Source organism: Haliotis asinina, chromosome 6, assembly GCF_037392515.1.
Source record: "Haliotis asinina isolate JCU_RB_2024 chromosome 6, JCU_Hal_asi_v2, whole genome shotgun sequence".
Taxonomy (NCBI): Eukaryota; Metazoa; Mollusca; class Gastropoda; order Lepetellida; family Haliotidae; genus Haliotis; species Haliotis asinina.
Window position 1 is genome coordinate 2,318,801 of NC_090285.1, and position 16,626 is coordinate 2,335,426.

Genomic DNA, 16,626 nt, shown 5'->3' on the forward strand with positions numbered 1-16,626 from the left:
TTTCTCCACCTATGTTCCTGCAGGAGTAAAAAGATGCGTCGGCCGGGAATCGAACCCGGATCGACTGCTTGGAAGGCAACCATGCTAACCTTTACACCACCGACGCTGACCATGCTAAGCTTTGTTGAATAGGCATCTTAATGAAATTTGCTGATTGATTGGCCACGCCTCGAGGCACGCCACTAAATGAGACGGCTTACGTCACAAACTGAATGAAATTGGGCTTTTGAAATGTATTTCTGTCTTATGCAACGAGGGTCTACAATCTACGAAGCACTGATAACAAATTGTATTGAAATGAAGAGGACACTGCATTTGCATCCTTATGGAGTAAATGGACACGTCAGCTGAACACTTCCTCCTTGCCAGCTGTCTTCTTTAACTTAAGAATGGGAAGCTAAGAAAAGGCACAGTTAGTGTGAAGCATCGGTGGTCTAGTGGTAGAATACTCGCCTGCCACGCGGGTGACCCGGGTTCGATTCCCGGTCGATGCACACTCTTTTGGTTTTTTGCGCCTCTAGGGGTTGAAAAAGCGGCCTCCAAACGCTTGTCTCCTGGTAAGAACACCTAGTCTGTGACGCAATGTGATTGTTGTCAGTGATGTCACGTTTCTGTGACGTCAGGCCATTGTGAGGTCACAGGTGAGTCTTTCTATAGATATCAGAAGGTTGGAATGAGAGAACGTGTCCATTTACATGACTCCATTTGAAGTCGATGTAAGGACGGAACGTTGTGCAGCTTTCAGCATTGTCCCACACCAATCGGTGTCAGGCTGTCAATGAAGCAGTAATACCGTCAATTCTACGTTGGATTACACACAATATTTCACTTCACAGCATGGCTGAGATAACAGAAAGTGTCCACAGCAAATTATACATATCAACATGATGTATAGTCATGGAGTATGTCATTTGTACTTTCTTCAGTCACAGATGAACTCGACGTTTCTCCACCTATGTTCCTGCAGGAGTAAAAAGATGCGTCGGCCGGGAATCGAACCCGGATCGACTGCTTGGAAGGCAACCATGCTAACCTTTACACCACCGACGCTGACCATGCTAAGCTTTGTTGAATAGGCATCTTAATGAAATTTGCTGATTGATTGGCCACGCCTCGAGGCACGCCACTAAATGAGACGGCTTACGTCACAAACTGAATGAAATTGGGCTTTTGAAATGTATTTCTGTCTTATGCAACGAGGGTCTACAATCTACGAAGCACTGATAACAAATTGTATTGAAATGAAGAGGACACTGCATTTGCATCCTTATGGAGTAAATGGACACGTCAGCTGAACACTTCCTCCTTGCCAGCTGTCTTCTTTAACTTAAGAATGGGAAGCTAAGAAAAGGCACAGTTAGTGTGAAGCATCGGTGGTCTAGTGGTAGAATACTCGCCTGCCACGCGGGTGACCCGGGTTCGATTCCCGGTCGATGCACACTCTTTTGGTTTTTTGCGCCTCTAGGGGTTGAAAAAGCGGCCTCCAAACGCTTGTCTCCTGGTAAGAACACCTAGTCTGTGACGCAATGTGATTGTTGTCAGTGATGTCACGTTTCTGTGACGTCAGGCCATTGTGAGGTCACAGGTGAGTCTTTCTATAGATATCAGAAGGTTGGAATGAGAGAACGTGTCCATTTACATGACTCCATTTGAAGTCGATGTAAGGACGGAACGTTGTGCAGCTTTCAGCATTGTCCCACACCAATCGGTGTCAGGCTGTCAATGAAGCAGTAAAACCGTCAGTTCTACGTTGGATTACACACAATATTTCACTTCACAGCATGGCTGAGATAACAGAAAGTGTCCACAGCAAATTATACATATCAACATGATGTATAGTCATGGAGTATGTCATTTGTACTTTCTTCAGTCACAGATGAACTCGACGTTTCTCCACCTATGTTCCTGCAGGAGTAAAAAGATGCGTCGGCTGGGAATCGAACCCGGATCGACTGCTTGGAAGGCAACCATGCTAACCTTTACACCACCGACGCTGACCATGCTAAGCTTTGTTGAATAGGCATCTTAATGAAATTTGCTGATTGATTGGCCACGCCTCGAGGCACGCCACTAAATGAGACGGCTTACGTCACAAACTGAATGAAATTGGGCTTTTGAAATGTATTTCTGTCTTATGCAACGAGGGTCTACAATCTACGAAGCACTGATAACAAATTGTATTGAAATGAAGAGGACACTGCATTTGCATCCATATGGAGTAAATGGACACGTCAGCTGAACACTTCCTCCTTGCCAGCTGTCTTCTTTAACTTAAGAATGGGAAGCTAAGAAAAGGCACAGTTAGTGTGAAGCATCGGTGGTCTAGTGGTAGAATACTCGCCTGCCACGCGGGTGACCCGGGTTCGATTCCCGGTCGATGCACACTCTTTTGTTTTTTTGCGCCTCTAGGGGTTGAAAAAGCGGCCTCCAAACGCTTGTCTCCTGGTAAGAACACCTAGTCTGTGACGCAATGTGATTGTTGTCAGTGATGTCACGTTTCTGTGACGTCAGGCCATTGTGAGGTCACAGGTGAGTCTTTCTATAGATATCAGAAGGTTGGAATGAGAGAACGTGTCCATTTACATGACTCCATTTGAAGTCGATGTAAGGACGGAACGTTGTGCAGCTTTCAGCATTGTCCCACACCAATCGGTGTCAGGCTGTCAATGAAGCAGTAAAACCGTCAGTTCTACGTTGGATTACACACAATATTTCACTTCACAGCATGGCTGAGATAACAGAAAGTGTCCACAGCAAATTATACATATCAACATGATGTATAGTCATGGAGTATGTCATTTGTACTTTCTTCAGTCACAGATGAACTCGACGTTTCTCCACCTATGTTCCTGCAGGAGTAAAAAGATGCGTCGGCCGGGAATCGAACCCGGATCGACTGCTTGGAAGGCAACCATGCTAACCTTTACACCACCGACGCTGACCATGCTAAGCTTTGTTGAATAGGCATCTTAATGAAATTTGCTGATTGATTGGCCACGCCTCGAGGCACGCCACTAAATGAGACGGCTTACGTCACAAACTGAATGAAATTGGGCTTTTGAAATGTATTTCTGTCTTATGCAACGAGGGTCTACAATCTACGAAGCACTGATAACAAATTGTATTGAAATGAAGAGGACACTGCATTTGCATCCATATGGAGTAAATGGACACGTCAGCTGAACACTTCCTCCTTGCCAGCTGTCTTCTTTAACTTAAGAATGGGAAGCTAAGAAAAGGCACAGTTAGTGTGAAGCATCGGTGGTCTAGTGGTAGAATACTCGCCTGCCACGCGGGTGACCCGGGTTCGATTCCCGGTCGATGCACACTCTTTTGTTTTTTTGCGCCTCTAGGGGTTGAAAAAGCGGCCTCCAAACGCTTGTCTCCTGGTAAGAACACCTAGTCTGTGACGCAATGTGATTGTTGTCAGTGATGTCACGTTTCTGTGACGTCAGGACATTGTGAGGTCACAGGTGAGTCTTTCTATAGATATCAGAAGGTTGGAATGAGAGAACGTGTCCATTTACATGACTCCATTTGAAGTCGATGTAAGGACGGAACGTTGTGCAGCTTTCAGCATTGTCCCACACCAATCGGTGTCAGGCTGTCAATGAAGCAGTAATACCGTCAATTCTACGTTGGATTACACACAATATTTCACTTCACAGCATGGCTGAGATAACAGAAAGTGTCCACAGCAAATTATACATATCAACATGATGTATAGTCATGGAGTATGTCATTTGTACTTTCTTCAGTCACAGATGAACTCGACGTTTCTCCACCTATGTTCCTGCAGGAGTAAAAAGATGCGTCGGCCGGGAATCGAACCCGGATCGACTGCTTGGAAGGCAACCATGCTAACCTTTACACCACCGACGCTGACCATGCTAAGCTTTGTTGAATAGGCATCTTAATGAAATTTGCTGATTGATTGGCCACGCCTCGAGGCACGCCACTAAATGAGACGGCTTACGTCACAAACTGAATGAAATTGGGCTTTTGAAATGTATTTCTGTCTTATGCAACGAGGGTCTACAATCTACGAAGCACTGATAACAAATTGTATTGAAATGAAGAGGACACTGCATTTGCATCCTTATGGAGTAAATGGACACGTCAGCTGAACACTTCCTCCTTGCCAGCTGTCTTCTTTAACTTAAGAATGGGAAGCTAAGAAAAGGCACAGTTAGTGTGAAGCATCGGTGGTCTAGTGGTAGAATACTCGCCTGCCACGCGGGTGACCCGGGTTCGATTCCCGGTCGATGCACACTCTTTTGGTTTTTTGCGCCTCTAGGGGTTGAAAAAGCGGCCTCCAAACGCTTGTCTCCTGGTAAGAACACCTAGTCTGTGACGCAATGTGATTGTTGTCAGTGATGTCACGTTTCTGTGACGTCAGGCCATTGTGAGGTCACAGGTGAGTCTTTCTATAGATATCAGAAGGTTGGAATGAGAGAACGTGTCCATTTACATGACTCCATTTGAAGTCGATGTAAGGACGGAACGTTGTGCAGCTTTCAGCATTGTCCCACACCAATCGGTGTCAGGCTGTCAATGAAGCAGTAAAACCGTCAGTTCTACGTTGGATTACACACAATATTTCACTTCACAGCATGGCTGAGATAACAGAAAGTGTCCACAGCAAATTATACATATCAACATGATGTATAGTCATGGAGTATGTCATTTGTACTTTCTTCAGTCACAGATGAACTCGACGTTTCTCCACCTATGTTCCTGCAGGAGTAAAAAGATGCGTCGGCCGGGAATCGAACCCGGATCGACTGCTTGGAAGGCAACCATGCTAACCTTTACACCACCGACGCTGACCATGCTAAGCTTTGTTGAATAGGCATCTTAATGAAATTTGCTGATTGATTGGCCACGCCTCGAGGCACGCCACTAAATGAGACGGCTTACGTCACAAACTGAATGAAATTGGGCTTTTGAAATGTATTTCTGTCTTATGCAACGAGGGTCTACAATCTACGAAGCACTGATAACAAATTGTATTGAAATGAAGAGGACACTGCATTTGCATCCATATGGAGTAAATGGACACGTCAGCTGAACACTTCCTCCTTGCCAGCTGTCTTCTTTAACTTAAGAATGGGAAGCTAAGAAAAGGCACAGTTAGTGTGAAGCATCGGTGGTCTAGTGGTAGAATACTCGCCTGCCACGCGGGTGACCCGGGTTCGATTCCCGGTCGATGCACACTCTTTTGTTTTTTTGCGCCTCTAGGGGTTGAAAAAGCGGCCTCCAAACGCTTGTCTCCTGGTAAGAACACCTAGTCTGTGACGCAATGTGATTGTTGTCAGTGATGTCACGTTTCTGTGACGTCAGGCCATTGTGAGGTCACAGGTGAGTCTTTCTATAGATATCAGAAGGTTGGAATGAGAGAACGTGTCCATTTACATGACTCCATTTGAAGTCGATGTAAGGACGGAACGTTGTGCAGCTTTCAGCATTGTCCCACACCAATCGGTGTCAGGCTGTCAATGAAGCAGTAAAACCGTCAGTTCTACGTTGGATTACACACAATATTTCACTTCACAGCATGGCTGAGATAACAGAAAGTGTCCACAGCAAATTATACATATCAACATGATGTATAGTCATGGAGTATGTCATTTGTACTTTCTTCAGTCACAGATGAACTCGACGTTTCTCCACCTATGTTCCTGCAGGAGTAAAAAGATGCGTCGGCCGGGAATCGAACCCGGATCGACTGCTTGGAAGGCAACCATGCTAACCTTTACACCACCGACGCTGACCATGCTAAGCTTTGTTGAATAGGCATCTTAATGAAATTTGCTGATTGATTGGCCACGCCTCGAGGCACGCCACTAAATGAGACGGCTTACGTCACAAACTGAATGAAATTGGGCTTTTGAAATGTATTTCTGTCTTATGCAACGAGGGTCTACAATCTACGAAGCACTGATAACAAATTGTATTGAAATGAAGAGGACACTGCATTTGCATCCATATGGAGTAAATGGACACGTCAGCTGAACACTTCCTCCTTGCCAGCTGTCTTCTTTAACTTAAGAATGGGAAGCTAAGAAAAGGCACAGTTAGTGTGAAGCATCGGTGGTCTAGTGGTAGAATACTCGCCTGCCACGCGGGTGACCCGGGTTCGATTCCCGGTCGATGCACACTCTTTTGTTTTTTTGCGCCTCTAGGGGTTGAAAAAGCGGCCTCCAAACGCTTGTCTCCTGGTAAGAACACCTAGTCTGTGACGCAATGTGATTGTTGTCAGTGATGTCACGTTTCTGTGACGTCAGGCCATTGTGAGGTCACAGGTGAGTCTTTCTATAGATATCAGAAGGTTGGAATGAGAGAACGTGTCCATTTACATGACTCCATTTGAAGTCGATGTAAGGACGGAACGTTGTGCAGCTTTCAGCATTGTCCCACACCAATCGGTGTCAGGCTGTCAATGAAGCAGTAAAACCGTCAGTTCTACGTTGGATTACACACAATATTTCACTTCACAGCATGGCTGAGATAACAGAAAGTGTCCACAGCAAATTATACATATCAACATGATGTATAGTCATGGAGTATGTCATTTGTACTTTCTTCAGTCACAGATGAACTCGACGTTTCTCCACCTATGTTCCTGCAGGAGTAAAAAGATGCGTCGGCCGGGAATCGAACCCGGATCGACTGCTTGGAAGGCAACCATGCTAACCTTTACACCACCGACGCTGACCATGCTAAGCTTTGTTGAATAGGCATCTTAATGAAATTTGCTGATTGATTGGCCACGCCTCGAGGCACGCCACTAAATGAGACGGCTTACGTCACAAACTGAATGAAATTGGGCTTTTGAAATGTATTTCTGTCTTATGCAACGAGGGTCTACAATCTACGAAGCACTGATAACAAATTGTATTGAAATGAAGAGGACACTGCATTTGCATCCATATGGAGTAAATGGACACGTCAGCTGAACACTTCCTCCTTGCCAGCTGTCTTCTTTAACTTAAGAATGGGAAGCTAAGAAAAGGCACAGTTAGTGTGAAGCATCGGTGGTCTAGTGGTAGAATACTCGCCTGCCACGCGGGTGACCCGGGTTCGATTCCCGGTCGATGCACACTCTTTTGTTTTTTTGCGCCTCTAGGGGTTGAAAAAGCGGCCTCCAAACGCTTGTCTCCTGGTAAGAACACCTAGTCTGTGACGCAATGTGATTGTTGTCAGTGATGTCACGTTTCTGTGACGTCAGGACATTGTGAGGTCACAGGTGAGTCTTTCTATAGATATCAGAAGGTTGGAATGAGAGAACGTGTCCATTTACATGACTCCATTTGAAGTCGATGTAAGGACGGAACGTTGTGCAGCTTTCAGCATTGTCCCACACCAATCGGTGTCAGGCTGTCAATGAAGCAGTAAAACCGTCAGTTCTACGTTGGATTACACACAATATTTCACTTCACAGCATGGCTGAGATAACAGAAAGTGTCCACAGCAAATTATACATATCAACATGATGTATAGTCATGGAGTATGTCATTTGTACTTTCTTCAGTCACAGATGAACTCGACGTTTCTCCACCTATGTTCCTGCAGGAGTAAAAAGATGCGTCGGCCGGGAATCGAACCCGGATCGACTGCTTGGAAGGCAACCATGCTAACCTTTACACCACCGACGCTGACCATGCTAAGCTTTGTTGAATAGGCATCTTAATGAAATTTGCTGATTGATTGGCCACGCCTCGAGGCACGCCACTAAATGAGACGGCTTACGTCACAAACTGAATGAAATTGGGCTTTTGAAATGTATTTCTGTCTTATGCAACGAGGGTCTACAATCTACGAAGCACTGATAACAAATTGTATTGAAATGAAGAGGACACTGCATTTGCATCCATATGGAGTAAATGGACACGTCAGCTGAACACTTCCTCCTTGCCAGCTGTCTTCTTTAACTTAAGAATGGGAAGCTAAGAAAAGGCACAGTTAGTGTGAAGCATCGGTGGTCTAGTGGTAGAATACTCGCCTGCCACGCGGGTGACCCGGGTTCGATTCCCGGTCGATGCACACTCTTGTTTTTTTGCGCCTCTAGGGGTTGAAAAAGCGGCCTCCAAACGCTTGTCTCCTGGTAAGAACACCTAGTCTGTGACGCAATGTGATTGTTGTCAGTGATGTCACGTTTCTGTGACGTCAGGACATTGTGAGGTCACAGGTGAGTCTTTCTATAGATATCAGAAGGTTGGAATGAGAGAACGTGTCCATTTACATGACTCCATTTGAAGTCGATGTAAGGACGGAACGTTGTGCAGCTTTCAGCATTGTCCCACAGCAATCGGTGTCAGGCTGTCAATGAAGCAGTAATACCGTCAATTCTACGTTGGATTACACACAATATTTCACTTCACAGCATGGCTGAGATAACAGAAAGTGTCCACAGCAAATTATACATATCAACATGATGTATAGTCATGGAGTATGTCATTTGTACTTTCTTCAGTCACAGATGAACTCGACGTTTCTCCACCTATGTTCCTGCAGGAGTATAAAGATGCGTCGGCCGGGAATCGAACCCGGATCGACTGCTTGGAAGGCAACCATGCTAACCTTTACACCACCGACGCTGACCATGCTAAGCTTTGTTGAATAGGCATCTTAATGAAATTTGCTGATTGATTGGCCACGCCTCGAGGCACGCCACTAAATGAGACGGCTTACGTCACAAACTGAATGAAATTGGGCTTTTGAAATGTATTTCTGTCTTATGCAACGAGGGTCTACAATCTACGAAGCACTGATAACAAATTGTATATAAATGAAGAGGACACTGCATTTGCATCCTTATGGAGTAAATGGACACGTCAGCTGAACACTTCCTCCTTGCCAGCTGTCTTCTTTAACTTAAGAATGGGAAGCTAAGAAAAGGCACAGTTAGTGTGAAGCATCGGTGGTCTAGTGGTAGAATACTCGCCTGCCACGCGGGTGACCCGGGTTCGATTCCCGGTCGATGCACACTCTTTTGGTGTTTTGCGCCTCTAGGGGTTGAAAAAGCGGCCTCCAAACGCTTGTCTCCTGGTAAGAACACCTAGTCTGTGACGCAATGTGATTGTTGTCAGTGATGTCACGTTTCTGTGACGTCAGGCCATTGTGAGGTCACAGGTGAGTCTTTCTATAGATATCAGAAGGTTGGAATGAGAGAACGTGTCCATTTACATGACTCCATTTGAAGTCGATGTAAGGACGGAACGTTGTGCAGCTTTCAGCATTGTCCCACACCAATCGGTGTCAGGCTGTCAATGAAGCAGTAAAACCGTCAGTTCTACGTTGGATTACACACAATATTTCACTTCACAGCATGGCTGAGATAACAGAAAGTGTCCACAGCAAATTATACATATCAACATGATGTATAGTCATGGAGTATGTCATTTGTACTTTCTTCAGTCACAGATGAACTCGACGTTTCTCCACCTATGTTCCTGCAGGAGTATAAAGATGCGTCGGCCGGGAATCGAACCCGGATCGACTGCTTGGAAGGCAACCATGCTAACCTTTACACCACCGACGCTGACCATGCTAAGCTTTGTTGAATAGGCATCTTAATGAAATTTGCTGATTGATTGGCCACGCCTCGAGGCACGCCACTAAATGAGACGGCTTACGTCACAAACTGAATGAAATTGGGCTTTTGAAATGTATTTCTGTCTTATGCAACGAGGGTCTACAATCTACGAAGCACTGATAACAAATTGTATTGAAATGAAGAGGACACTGCATTTGCATCCATATGGAGTAAATGGACACGTCAGCTGAACACTTCCTCCTTGCCAGCTGTCTTCTTTAACTTAAGAATGGGAAGCTAAGAAAAGGCACAGTTAGTGTGAAGCATCGGTGGTCTAGTGGTAGAATACTCGCCTGCCACGCGGGTGACCCGGGTTCGATTCCCGGTCGATGCACACTCTTTTGTTTTTTTGCGCCTCTAGGGGTTGAAAAAGCGGCCTCCAAACGCTTGTCACCTGGTAAGAACACCTAGTCTGTGACGCAATGTGATTGTTGTCAGTGATGTCACGTTTCTGTGACGTCAGGCCATTGTGAGGTCACAGGTGAGTCTTTCTATAGATATCAGAAGGTTGGAATGAGAGAACGTGTCCATTTACATGACTCCATTTGAAGTCGATGTAAGGACGGAACGTTGTGCAGCTTTCAGCATTGTCCCACACCAATCGGTGTCAGGCTGTCAATGAAGCAGTAAAACCGTCAGTTCTACGTTGTATTACACACAATATTTCACTTCACAGCATGGCTGAGATAACAGAAAGTGTCCACAGCAAATTATACATATCAACATGATGTATAGTCATGGAGTATGTCATTTGTACTTTCTTCAGTCACAGATGAACTCGACGTTTCTCCACCTATGTTCCTGCAGGAGTATAAAGATGCGTCGGCCGGGAATCGAACCCGGATCGACTGCTTGGAAGGCAACCATGCTAACCTTTACACCACCGACGCTGACCATGCTAAGCTTTGTTGAATAGGCATCTTAATGAAATTTGCTGATTGATTGGCCACGCCTCGAGGCACGCCACTAAATGAGACGGCTTACGTCACAAACTGAATGAAATTGGGCTTTTGAAATGTATTTCTGTCTTATGCAACGAGGGTCTACAATCTACGAAGCACTGATAACAAATTGTATTGAAATGAAGAGGACACTGCATTTGCATCCTTATGGAGTAAATGGACACGTCAGCTGAACACTTCCTCCTTGCCAGCTGTCTTCTTTAACTTAAGAATGGGAAGCTAAGAAAAGGCACAGTTAGTGTGAAGCATCGGTGGTCTAGTGGTAGAATACTCGCCTGCCACGCGGGTGACCCGGGTTCGATTCCCGGTCGATGCACACTCTTTTGGTTTTTTGCGCCTCTAGGGGTTGAAAAAGCGGCCTCCAAACGCTTGTCTCCTGGTAAGAACACCTAGTCTGTGACGCAATGTGATTGTTGTCAGTGATGTCACGTTTCTGTGACGTCAGGCCATTGTGAGGTCACAGGTGAGTCTTTCTATAGATATCAGAAGGTTGGAATGAGAGAACGTGTCCATTTACATGACTCCATTTGAAGTCGATGTAAGGACGGAACGTTGTGCAGCTTTCAGCATTGTCCCACACCAATCGGTGTCAGGCTGTCAATGAAGCAGTAAAACCGTCAGTTCTACGTTGGATTACACACAATATTTCACTTCACAGCATGGCTGAGATAACAGAAAGTGTCCACAGCAAATTATACATATCAACATGATGTATAGTCATGGAGTATGTCATTTGTACTTTCTTCAGTCACAGATGAACCTATGTTCCTGCAGGAGTAAAAAGATGCGTCGGCCGGGAATCGAACCCGGATCGACTGCTTGGAAGGCAACCATGCTAACCTTTACACCACCGACGCTGACCATGCTAAGCTTTGTTGAATAGGCATCTTAATGAAATTTGCTGATTGATTGGCCACGCCTCGAGGCACGCCACTAAATGAGACGGCTTACGTCACAAACTGAATGAAATTGGGCTTTTGAAATGTATTTCTGTCTTATGCAACGAGGGTCTACAATCTACGAAGCACTGATAACAAATTGTATTGAAATGAAGAGGACACTGCATTTGCATCCATATGGAGTAAATGGACACGTCAGCTGAACACTTCCTCCTTGCCAGCTGTCTTCTTTAACTTAAGAATGGGAAGCTAAGAAAAGGCACAGTTAGTGTGAAGCATCGGTGGTCTAGTGGTAGAATACTCGCCTGCCACGCGGGTGACCCGGGTTCGATTCCCGGTCGATGCACACTCTTTTGGTTTTTTGCGCCTCTAGGGGTTGAAAAAGCGGCCTCCAAACGCTTGTCTCCTGGTAAGAACACCTAGTCTGTGACGCAATGTGATTGTTGTCAGTGATGTCACGTTTCTGTGACGTCAGGCCATTGTGAGGTCACAGGTGAGTCTTTCTATAGATATCAGAAGGTTGGAATGAGAGAACGTGTCCATTTACATGACTCCATTTGAAGTCGATGTAAGGACGGAACGTTGTGCAGCTTTCAGCATTGTCCCACACCAATCGGTGTCAGGCTGTCAATGAAGCAGTAAAACCGTCAATTCTACGTTGGATTACACACAATATTTCACTTCACAGCATGGCTGAGATAACAGAAAGTGTCCACAGCAAATTATACATATCAACATGATGTATAGTCATGGAGTATGTCATTTGTACTTTCTTCAGTCACAGATGAACTCGACGTTTCTCCACCTATGTTCCTGCAGGAGTAAAAAGATGCGTCGGCCGGGAATCGAACCCGGATCGACTGCTTGGAAGGCAACCATGCTAACCTTTACACCACCGACGCTGACCATGCTAAGCTTTGTTGAATAGGCATCTTAATGAAATTTGCTGATTGATTGGCCACGCCTCGAGGCACGCCACTAAATGAGACGGCTTACGTCACAAACTGAATGAAATTGGGCTTTTGAAATGTATTTCTGTCTTATGCAACGAGGGTCTACAATCTACGAAGCACTGATAACAAATTGTATTGAAATGAAGAGGACACTGCATTTGCATCCTTATGGAGTAAATGGACACGTCAGCTGAACACTTCCTCCTTGCCAGCTGTCTTCTTTAACTTAAGAATGGGAAGCTAAGAAAAGGCACAGTTAGTGTGAAGCATCGGTGGTCTAGTGGTAGAATACTCGCCTGCCACGCGGGTGACCCGGGTTCGATTCCCGGTCGATGCACACTCTTTTGTTTTTTTGCGCCTCTAGGGGTTGAAAAAGCGGCCTCCAAACGCTTGTCTCCTGGTAAGAACACCTAGTCTGTGACGCAATGTGATTGTTGTCAGTGATGTCACGTTTCTGTGACGTCAGGCCATTGTGAGGTCACAGGTGAGTCTTTCTATAGATATCAGAAGGTTGGAATGAGAGAACGTGTCCATTTACATGACTCCATTTGAAGTCGATGTAAGGACGGAACGTTGTGCAGCTTTCAGCATTGTCCCACACCAATCGGTGTCAGGCTGTCAATGAAGCAGTAAAACCGTCAGTTCTACGTTGGATTACACACAATATTTCACTTCACAGCATGGCTGAGATAACAGAAAGTGTCCACAGCAAATTATACATATCAACATGATGTATAGTCATGGAGTATGTCATTTGTACTTTCTTCAGTCACAGATGAACTCGACGTTTCTCCACCTATGTTCCTGCAGGAGTAAAAAGATGCGTCGGCTGGGAATCGAACCCGGATCGACTGCTTGGAAGGCAACCATGCTAACCTTTACACCACCGACGCTGACCATGCTAAGCTTTGTTGAATAGGCATCTTAATGAAATTTGCTGATTGATTGGCCACGCCTCGAGGCACGCCACTAAATGAGACGGCTTACGTCACAAACTGAATGAAATTGGGCTTTTGAAATGTATTTCTGTCTTATGCAACGAGGGTCTACAATCTACGAAGCACTGATAACAAATTGTATTGAAATGAAGAGGACACTGCATTTGCATCCATATGGAGTAAATGGACACGTCAGCTGAACACTTCCTCCTTGCCAGCTGTCTTCTTTAACTTAAGAATGGGAAGCTAAGAAAAGGCACAGTTAGTGTGAAGCATCGGTGGTCTAGTGGTAGAATACTCGCCTGCCACGCGGGTGACCCGGGTTCGATTCCCGGTCGATGCACACTCTTTTGTTTTTTTGCGCCTCTAGGGGTTGAAAAAGCGGCCTCCAAACGCTTGTCTCCTGGTAAGAACACCTAGTCTGTGACGCAATGTGATTGTTGTCAGTGATGTCACGTTTCTGTGACGTCAGGCCATTGTGAGGTCACAGGTGAGTCTTTCTATAGATATCAGAAGGTTGGAATGAGAGAACGTGTCCATTTACATGACTCCATTTGAAGTCGATGTAAGGACGGAACGTTGTGCAGCTTTCAGCATTGTCCCACACCAATCGGTGTCAGGCTGTCAATGAAGCAGTAATACCGTCAATTCTACGTTGGATTACACACAATATTTCACTTCACAGCATGGCTGAGATAACAGAAAGTGTCCACAGCAAATTATACATATCAACATGATGTATAGTCATGGAGTATGTCATTTGTACTTTCTTCAGTCACAGATGAACTCGACGTTTCTCCACCTATGTTCCTGCAGGAGTAAAAAGATGCGTCGGCCGGGAATCGAACCCGGATCGACTGCTTGGAAGGCAACCATGCTAACCTTTACACCACCGACGCTGACCATGCTAAGCTTTGTTGAATAGGCATCTTAATGAAATTTGCTGATTGATTGGCCACGCCTCGAGGCACGCCACTAAATGAGACGGCTTACGTCACAAACTGAATGAAATTGGGCTTTTGAAATGTATTTCTGTCTTATGCAACGAGGGTCTACAATCTACGAAGCACTGATAACAAATTGTATTGAAATGAAGAGGACACTGCATTTGCATCCATATGGAGTAAATGGACACGTCAGCTGAACACTTCCTCCTTGCCAGCTGTCTTCTTTAACTTAAGAATGGGAAGCTAAGAAAAGGCACAGTTAGTGTGAAGCATCGGTGGTCTAGTGGTAGAATACTCGCCTGCCACGCGGGTGACCCGGGTTCGATTCCCGGTCGATGCACACTCTTTTGTTTTTTTGCGCCTCTAGGGGTTGAAAAAGCGGCCTCCAAACGCTTGTCTCCTGGTAAGAACACCTAGTCTGTGACGCAATGTGATTGTTGTCAGTGATGTCACGTTTCTGTGACGTCAGGCCATTGTGAGGTCACAGGTGAGTCTTTCTATAGATATCAGAAGGTTGGAATGAGAGAACGTGTCCATTTACATGACTCCATTTGAAGTCGATGTAAGGACGGAACGTTGTGCAGCTTTCAGCATTGCCCCACACCAATCGGTGTCAGGCTGTCAATGAAGCAGTAAAACCGTCAGTTCTACGTTGGATTACACACAATATTTCACTTCACAGCATGGCTGAGATAACAGAAAGTGTCCACAGCAAATTATACATATCAACATGATGTATAGTCATGGAGTATGTCATTTGTACTTTCTTCAGTCACAGATGAACTCGACGTTTCTCCACCTATGTTCCTGCAGGAGTAAAAAGATGCGTCGGCCGGGAATCGAACCCGGATCGACTGCTTGGAAGGCAACCATGCTAACCTTTACACCACCGACGCTGACCATGCTAAGCTTTGTTGAATAGGCATCTTAATGAAATTTGCTGATTGATTGGCCACGCCTCGAGGCACGCCACTAAATGAGACGGCTTACGTCACAAACTGAATGAAATTGGGCTTTTGAAATGTATTTCTGTCTTATGCAACGAGGGTCTACAATCTACGAAGCACTGATAACAAATTGTATTGAAATGAAGAGGACACTGCATTTGCATCCATATGGAGTAAATGGACACGTCAGCTGAACACTTCCTCCTTGCCAGCTGTCTTCTTTAACTTAAGAATGGGAAGCTAAGAAAAGGCACAGTTAGTGTGAAGCATCGGTGGTCTAGTGGTAGAATACTCGCCTGCCACGCGGGTGACCCGGGTTCGATTCCCGGTCGATGCACACTCTTTTGTTTTTTTGCGCCTCTAGGGGTTGAAAAAGCGGCCTCCAAACGCTTGTCTCCTGGTAAGAACACCTAGTCTGTGACGCAATGTGATTGTTGTCAGTGATGTCACGTTTCTGTGACGTCAGGCCATTGTGAGGTCACAGGTGAGTCTTTCTATAGATATCAGAAGGTTGGAATGAGAGAACGTGTCCATTTACATGACTCCATTTGAAGTCGATGTAAGGACGGAACGTTGTGCAGCTTTCAGCATTGTCCCACACCAATCGGTGTCAGGCTGTCAATGAAGCAGTAAAACCGTCAGTTCTACGTTGGATTACACACAATATTTCACTTCACAGCATGGCTGAGATAACAGAAAGTGTCCACAGCAAATTATACATATCAACATGATGTATAGTCATGGAGTATGTCATTTGTACTTTCTTCAGTCACAGATGAACTCGACGTTTCTCCACCTATGTTCCTGCAGGAGTAAAAAGATGCGTCGGCCGGGAATCGAACCCGGATCGACTGCTTGGAAGGCAACCATGCTAACCTTTACACCACCGACGCTGACCATGCTAAGCTTTGTTGAATAGGCATCTTAATGAAATTTGCTGATTGATTGGCCACGCCTCGAGGCACGCCACTAAATGAGACGGCTTACGTCACAAACTGAATGAAATTGGGCTTTTGAAATGTATTTCTGTCTTATGCAACGAGGGTCTACAATCTACGAAGCACTGATAACAAATTGTATTGAAATGAAGAGGACACTGCATTTGCATCCATATGGAGTAAATGGACACGTCAGCTGAACACTTCCTCCTTGCCAGCTGTCTTCTTTAACTAAAGAATGGGAAGCTAAGAAAAGGCACAGTTAGTGTGAAGCATCGGTGGTCTAGTGGTAGAATACTCGCCTGCCACGCGGGTGACCCGGGTTCGATTCCCGGTCGATGCACACTCTTTTGTTTTTTTGCGCCTCTAGGGGTTGAAAAAGCGGCCTCCAAACGCTTGTCTCCTGGTAAGAACACCTAGTCTGTGACGCAATGTGATTGTTGT

At 45.4% G+C, this 16,626-nt stretch overlaps 36 non-coding genes across 36 annotated transcripts; 18 read left to right on the forward strand and 18 right to left on the reverse strand.

Moving 5' to 3' along the window:
* Positions 1-34: 34 nt before the first annotated feature.
* Trnag-ucc (transfer RNA glycine (anticodon UCC)) lies at positions 35-106 on the reverse strand. Its single transcript has one exon. It is a non-coding gene; the product is annotated as a tRNA-Gly (tRNA).
* Positions 107-423: 317 nt separating this feature from the next.
* Trnag-gcc (transfer RNA glycine (anticodon GCC)) lies at positions 424-494 on the forward strand. The gene has a single exon. It is a non-coding gene; the product is annotated as a tRNA-Gly (tRNA).
* A 484-nt stretch (positions 495-978) lies between these two features.
* Trnag-ucc (transfer RNA glycine (anticodon UCC)) lies at positions 979-1,050 on the reverse strand. The gene has a single exon. It is a non-coding gene; the product is annotated as a tRNA-Gly (tRNA).
* Positions 1,051-1,367: 317 nt separating this feature from the next.
* Trnag-gcc (transfer RNA glycine (anticodon GCC)) lies at positions 1,368-1,438 on the forward strand. Its single transcript has one exon. It is a non-coding gene; the product is annotated as a tRNA-Gly (tRNA).
* Positions 1,439-1,922: 484 nt separating this feature from the next.
* On the reverse strand, positions 1,923-1,994 carry Trnag-ucc (transfer RNA glycine (anticodon UCC)). Its single transcript has one exon. It is a non-coding gene; the product is annotated as a tRNA-Gly (tRNA).
* A 317-nt stretch (positions 1,995-2,311) lies between these two features.
* Positions 2,312-2,382, forward strand: Trnag-gcc (transfer RNA glycine (anticodon GCC)). The gene has a single exon. It is a non-coding gene; the product is annotated as a tRNA-Gly (tRNA).
* A 484-nt stretch (positions 2,383-2,866) lies between these two features.
* Trnag-ucc (transfer RNA glycine (anticodon UCC)) lies at positions 2,867-2,938 on the reverse strand. Its single transcript has one exon. It is a non-coding gene; the product is annotated as a tRNA-Gly (tRNA).
* A 317-nt stretch (positions 2,939-3,255) lies between these two features.
* Positions 3,256-3,326, forward strand: Trnag-gcc (transfer RNA glycine (anticodon GCC)). Its single transcript has one exon. It is a non-coding gene; the product is annotated as a tRNA-Gly (tRNA).
* Positions 3,327-3,810: 484 nt separating this feature from the next.
* Positions 3,811-3,882, reverse strand: Trnag-ucc (transfer RNA glycine (anticodon UCC)). Its single transcript has one exon. It is a non-coding gene; the product is annotated as a tRNA-Gly (tRNA).
* A 317-nt stretch (positions 3,883-4,199) lies between these two features.
* On the forward strand, positions 4,200-4,270 carry Trnag-gcc (transfer RNA glycine (anticodon GCC)). Its single transcript has one exon. It is a non-coding gene; the product is annotated as a tRNA-Gly (tRNA).
* Positions 4,271-4,754: 484 nt separating this feature from the next.
* Positions 4,755-4,826, reverse strand: Trnag-ucc (transfer RNA glycine (anticodon UCC)). The gene has a single exon. It is a non-coding gene; the product is annotated as a tRNA-Gly (tRNA).
* A 317-nt stretch (positions 4,827-5,143) lies between these two features.
* Trnag-gcc (transfer RNA glycine (anticodon GCC)) lies at positions 5,144-5,214 on the forward strand. Its single transcript has one exon. It is a non-coding gene; the product is annotated as a tRNA-Gly (tRNA).
* Positions 5,215-5,698: 484 nt separating this feature from the next.
* Trnag-ucc (transfer RNA glycine (anticodon UCC)) lies at positions 5,699-5,770 on the reverse strand. Its single transcript has one exon. It is a non-coding gene; the product is annotated as a tRNA-Gly (tRNA).
* A 317-nt stretch (positions 5,771-6,087) lies between these two features.
* Trnag-gcc (transfer RNA glycine (anticodon GCC)) lies at positions 6,088-6,158 on the forward strand. Its single transcript has one exon. It is a non-coding gene; the product is annotated as a tRNA-Gly (tRNA).
* A 484-nt stretch (positions 6,159-6,642) lies between these two features.
* On the reverse strand, positions 6,643-6,714 carry Trnag-ucc (transfer RNA glycine (anticodon UCC)). The gene has a single exon. It is a non-coding gene; the product is annotated as a tRNA-Gly (tRNA).
* Positions 6,715-7,031: 317 nt separating this feature from the next.
* Positions 7,032-7,102, forward strand: Trnag-gcc (transfer RNA glycine (anticodon GCC)). The gene has a single exon. It is a non-coding gene; the product is annotated as a tRNA-Gly (tRNA).
* Positions 7,103-7,586: 484 nt separating this feature from the next.
* Trnag-ucc (transfer RNA glycine (anticodon UCC)) lies at positions 7,587-7,658 on the reverse strand. The gene has a single exon. It is a non-coding gene; the product is annotated as a tRNA-Gly (tRNA).
* Positions 7,659-7,975: 317 nt separating this feature from the next.
* Trnag-gcc (transfer RNA glycine (anticodon GCC)) lies at positions 7,976-8,046 on the forward strand. The gene has a single exon. It is a non-coding gene; the product is annotated as a tRNA-Gly (tRNA).
* A 482-nt stretch (positions 8,047-8,528) lies between these two features.
* Positions 8,529-8,600, reverse strand: Trnag-ucc (transfer RNA glycine (anticodon UCC)). The gene has a single exon. It is a non-coding gene; the product is annotated as a tRNA-Gly (tRNA).
* Positions 8,601-8,917: 317 nt separating this feature from the next.
* Trnag-gcc (transfer RNA glycine (anticodon GCC)) lies at positions 8,918-8,988 on the forward strand. Its single transcript has one exon. It is a non-coding gene; the product is annotated as a tRNA-Gly (tRNA).
* A 484-nt stretch (positions 8,989-9,472) lies between these two features.
* Trnag-ucc (transfer RNA glycine (anticodon UCC)) lies at positions 9,473-9,544 on the reverse strand. The gene has a single exon. It is a non-coding gene; the product is annotated as a tRNA-Gly (tRNA).
* A 317-nt stretch (positions 9,545-9,861) lies between these two features.
* On the forward strand, positions 9,862-9,932 carry Trnag-gcc (transfer RNA glycine (anticodon GCC)). The gene has a single exon. It is a non-coding gene; the product is annotated as a tRNA-Gly (tRNA).
* A 484-nt stretch (positions 9,933-10,416) lies between these two features.
* Positions 10,417-10,488, reverse strand: Trnag-ucc (transfer RNA glycine (anticodon UCC)). Its single transcript has one exon. It is a non-coding gene; the product is annotated as a tRNA-Gly (tRNA).
* A 317-nt stretch (positions 10,489-10,805) lies between these two features.
* On the forward strand, positions 10,806-10,876 carry Trnag-gcc (transfer RNA glycine (anticodon GCC)). The gene has a single exon. It is a non-coding gene; the product is annotated as a tRNA-Gly (tRNA).
* Positions 10,877-11,345: 469 nt separating this feature from the next.
* On the reverse strand, positions 11,346-11,417 carry Trnag-ucc (transfer RNA glycine (anticodon UCC)). The gene has a single exon. It is a non-coding gene; the product is annotated as a tRNA-Gly (tRNA).
* Positions 11,418-11,734: 317 nt separating this feature from the next.
* Trnag-gcc (transfer RNA glycine (anticodon GCC)) lies at positions 11,735-11,805 on the forward strand. Its single transcript has one exon. It is a non-coding gene; the product is annotated as a tRNA-Gly (tRNA).
* Positions 11,806-12,289: 484 nt separating this feature from the next.
* On the reverse strand, positions 12,290-12,361 carry Trnag-ucc (transfer RNA glycine (anticodon UCC)). The gene has a single exon. It is a non-coding gene; the product is annotated as a tRNA-Gly (tRNA).
* A 317-nt stretch (positions 12,362-12,678) lies between these two features.
* Positions 12,679-12,749, forward strand: Trnag-gcc (transfer RNA glycine (anticodon GCC)). The gene has a single exon. It is a non-coding gene; the product is annotated as a tRNA-Gly (tRNA).
* Positions 12,750-13,233: 484 nt separating this feature from the next.
* Trnag-ucc (transfer RNA glycine (anticodon UCC)) lies at positions 13,234-13,305 on the reverse strand. The gene has a single exon. It is a non-coding gene; the product is annotated as a tRNA-Gly (tRNA).
* Positions 13,306-13,622: 317 nt separating this feature from the next.
* On the forward strand, positions 13,623-13,693 carry Trnag-gcc (transfer RNA glycine (anticodon GCC)). Its single transcript has one exon. It is a non-coding gene; the product is annotated as a tRNA-Gly (tRNA).
* Positions 13,694-14,177: 484 nt separating this feature from the next.
* Trnag-ucc (transfer RNA glycine (anticodon UCC)) lies at positions 14,178-14,249 on the reverse strand. Its single transcript has one exon. It is a non-coding gene; the product is annotated as a tRNA-Gly (tRNA).
* Positions 14,250-14,566: 317 nt separating this feature from the next.
* On the forward strand, positions 14,567-14,637 carry Trnag-gcc (transfer RNA glycine (anticodon GCC)). The gene has a single exon. It is a non-coding gene; the product is annotated as a tRNA-Gly (tRNA).
* A 484-nt stretch (positions 14,638-15,121) lies between these two features.
* Trnag-ucc (transfer RNA glycine (anticodon UCC)) lies at positions 15,122-15,193 on the reverse strand. Its single transcript has one exon. It is a non-coding gene; the product is annotated as a tRNA-Gly (tRNA).
* Positions 15,194-15,510: 317 nt separating this feature from the next.
* On the forward strand, positions 15,511-15,581 carry Trnag-gcc (transfer RNA glycine (anticodon GCC)). Its single transcript has one exon. It is a non-coding gene; the product is annotated as a tRNA-Gly (tRNA).
* Positions 15,582-16,065: 484 nt separating this feature from the next.
* On the reverse strand, positions 16,066-16,137 carry Trnag-ucc (transfer RNA glycine (anticodon UCC)). Its single transcript has one exon. It is a non-coding gene; the product is annotated as a tRNA-Gly (tRNA).
* A 317-nt stretch (positions 16,138-16,454) lies between these two features.
* On the forward strand, positions 16,455-16,525 carry Trnag-gcc (transfer RNA glycine (anticodon GCC)). The gene has a single exon. It is a non-coding gene; the product is annotated as a tRNA-Gly (tRNA).
* Positions 16,526-16,626: the final 101 nt, after the last annotated feature.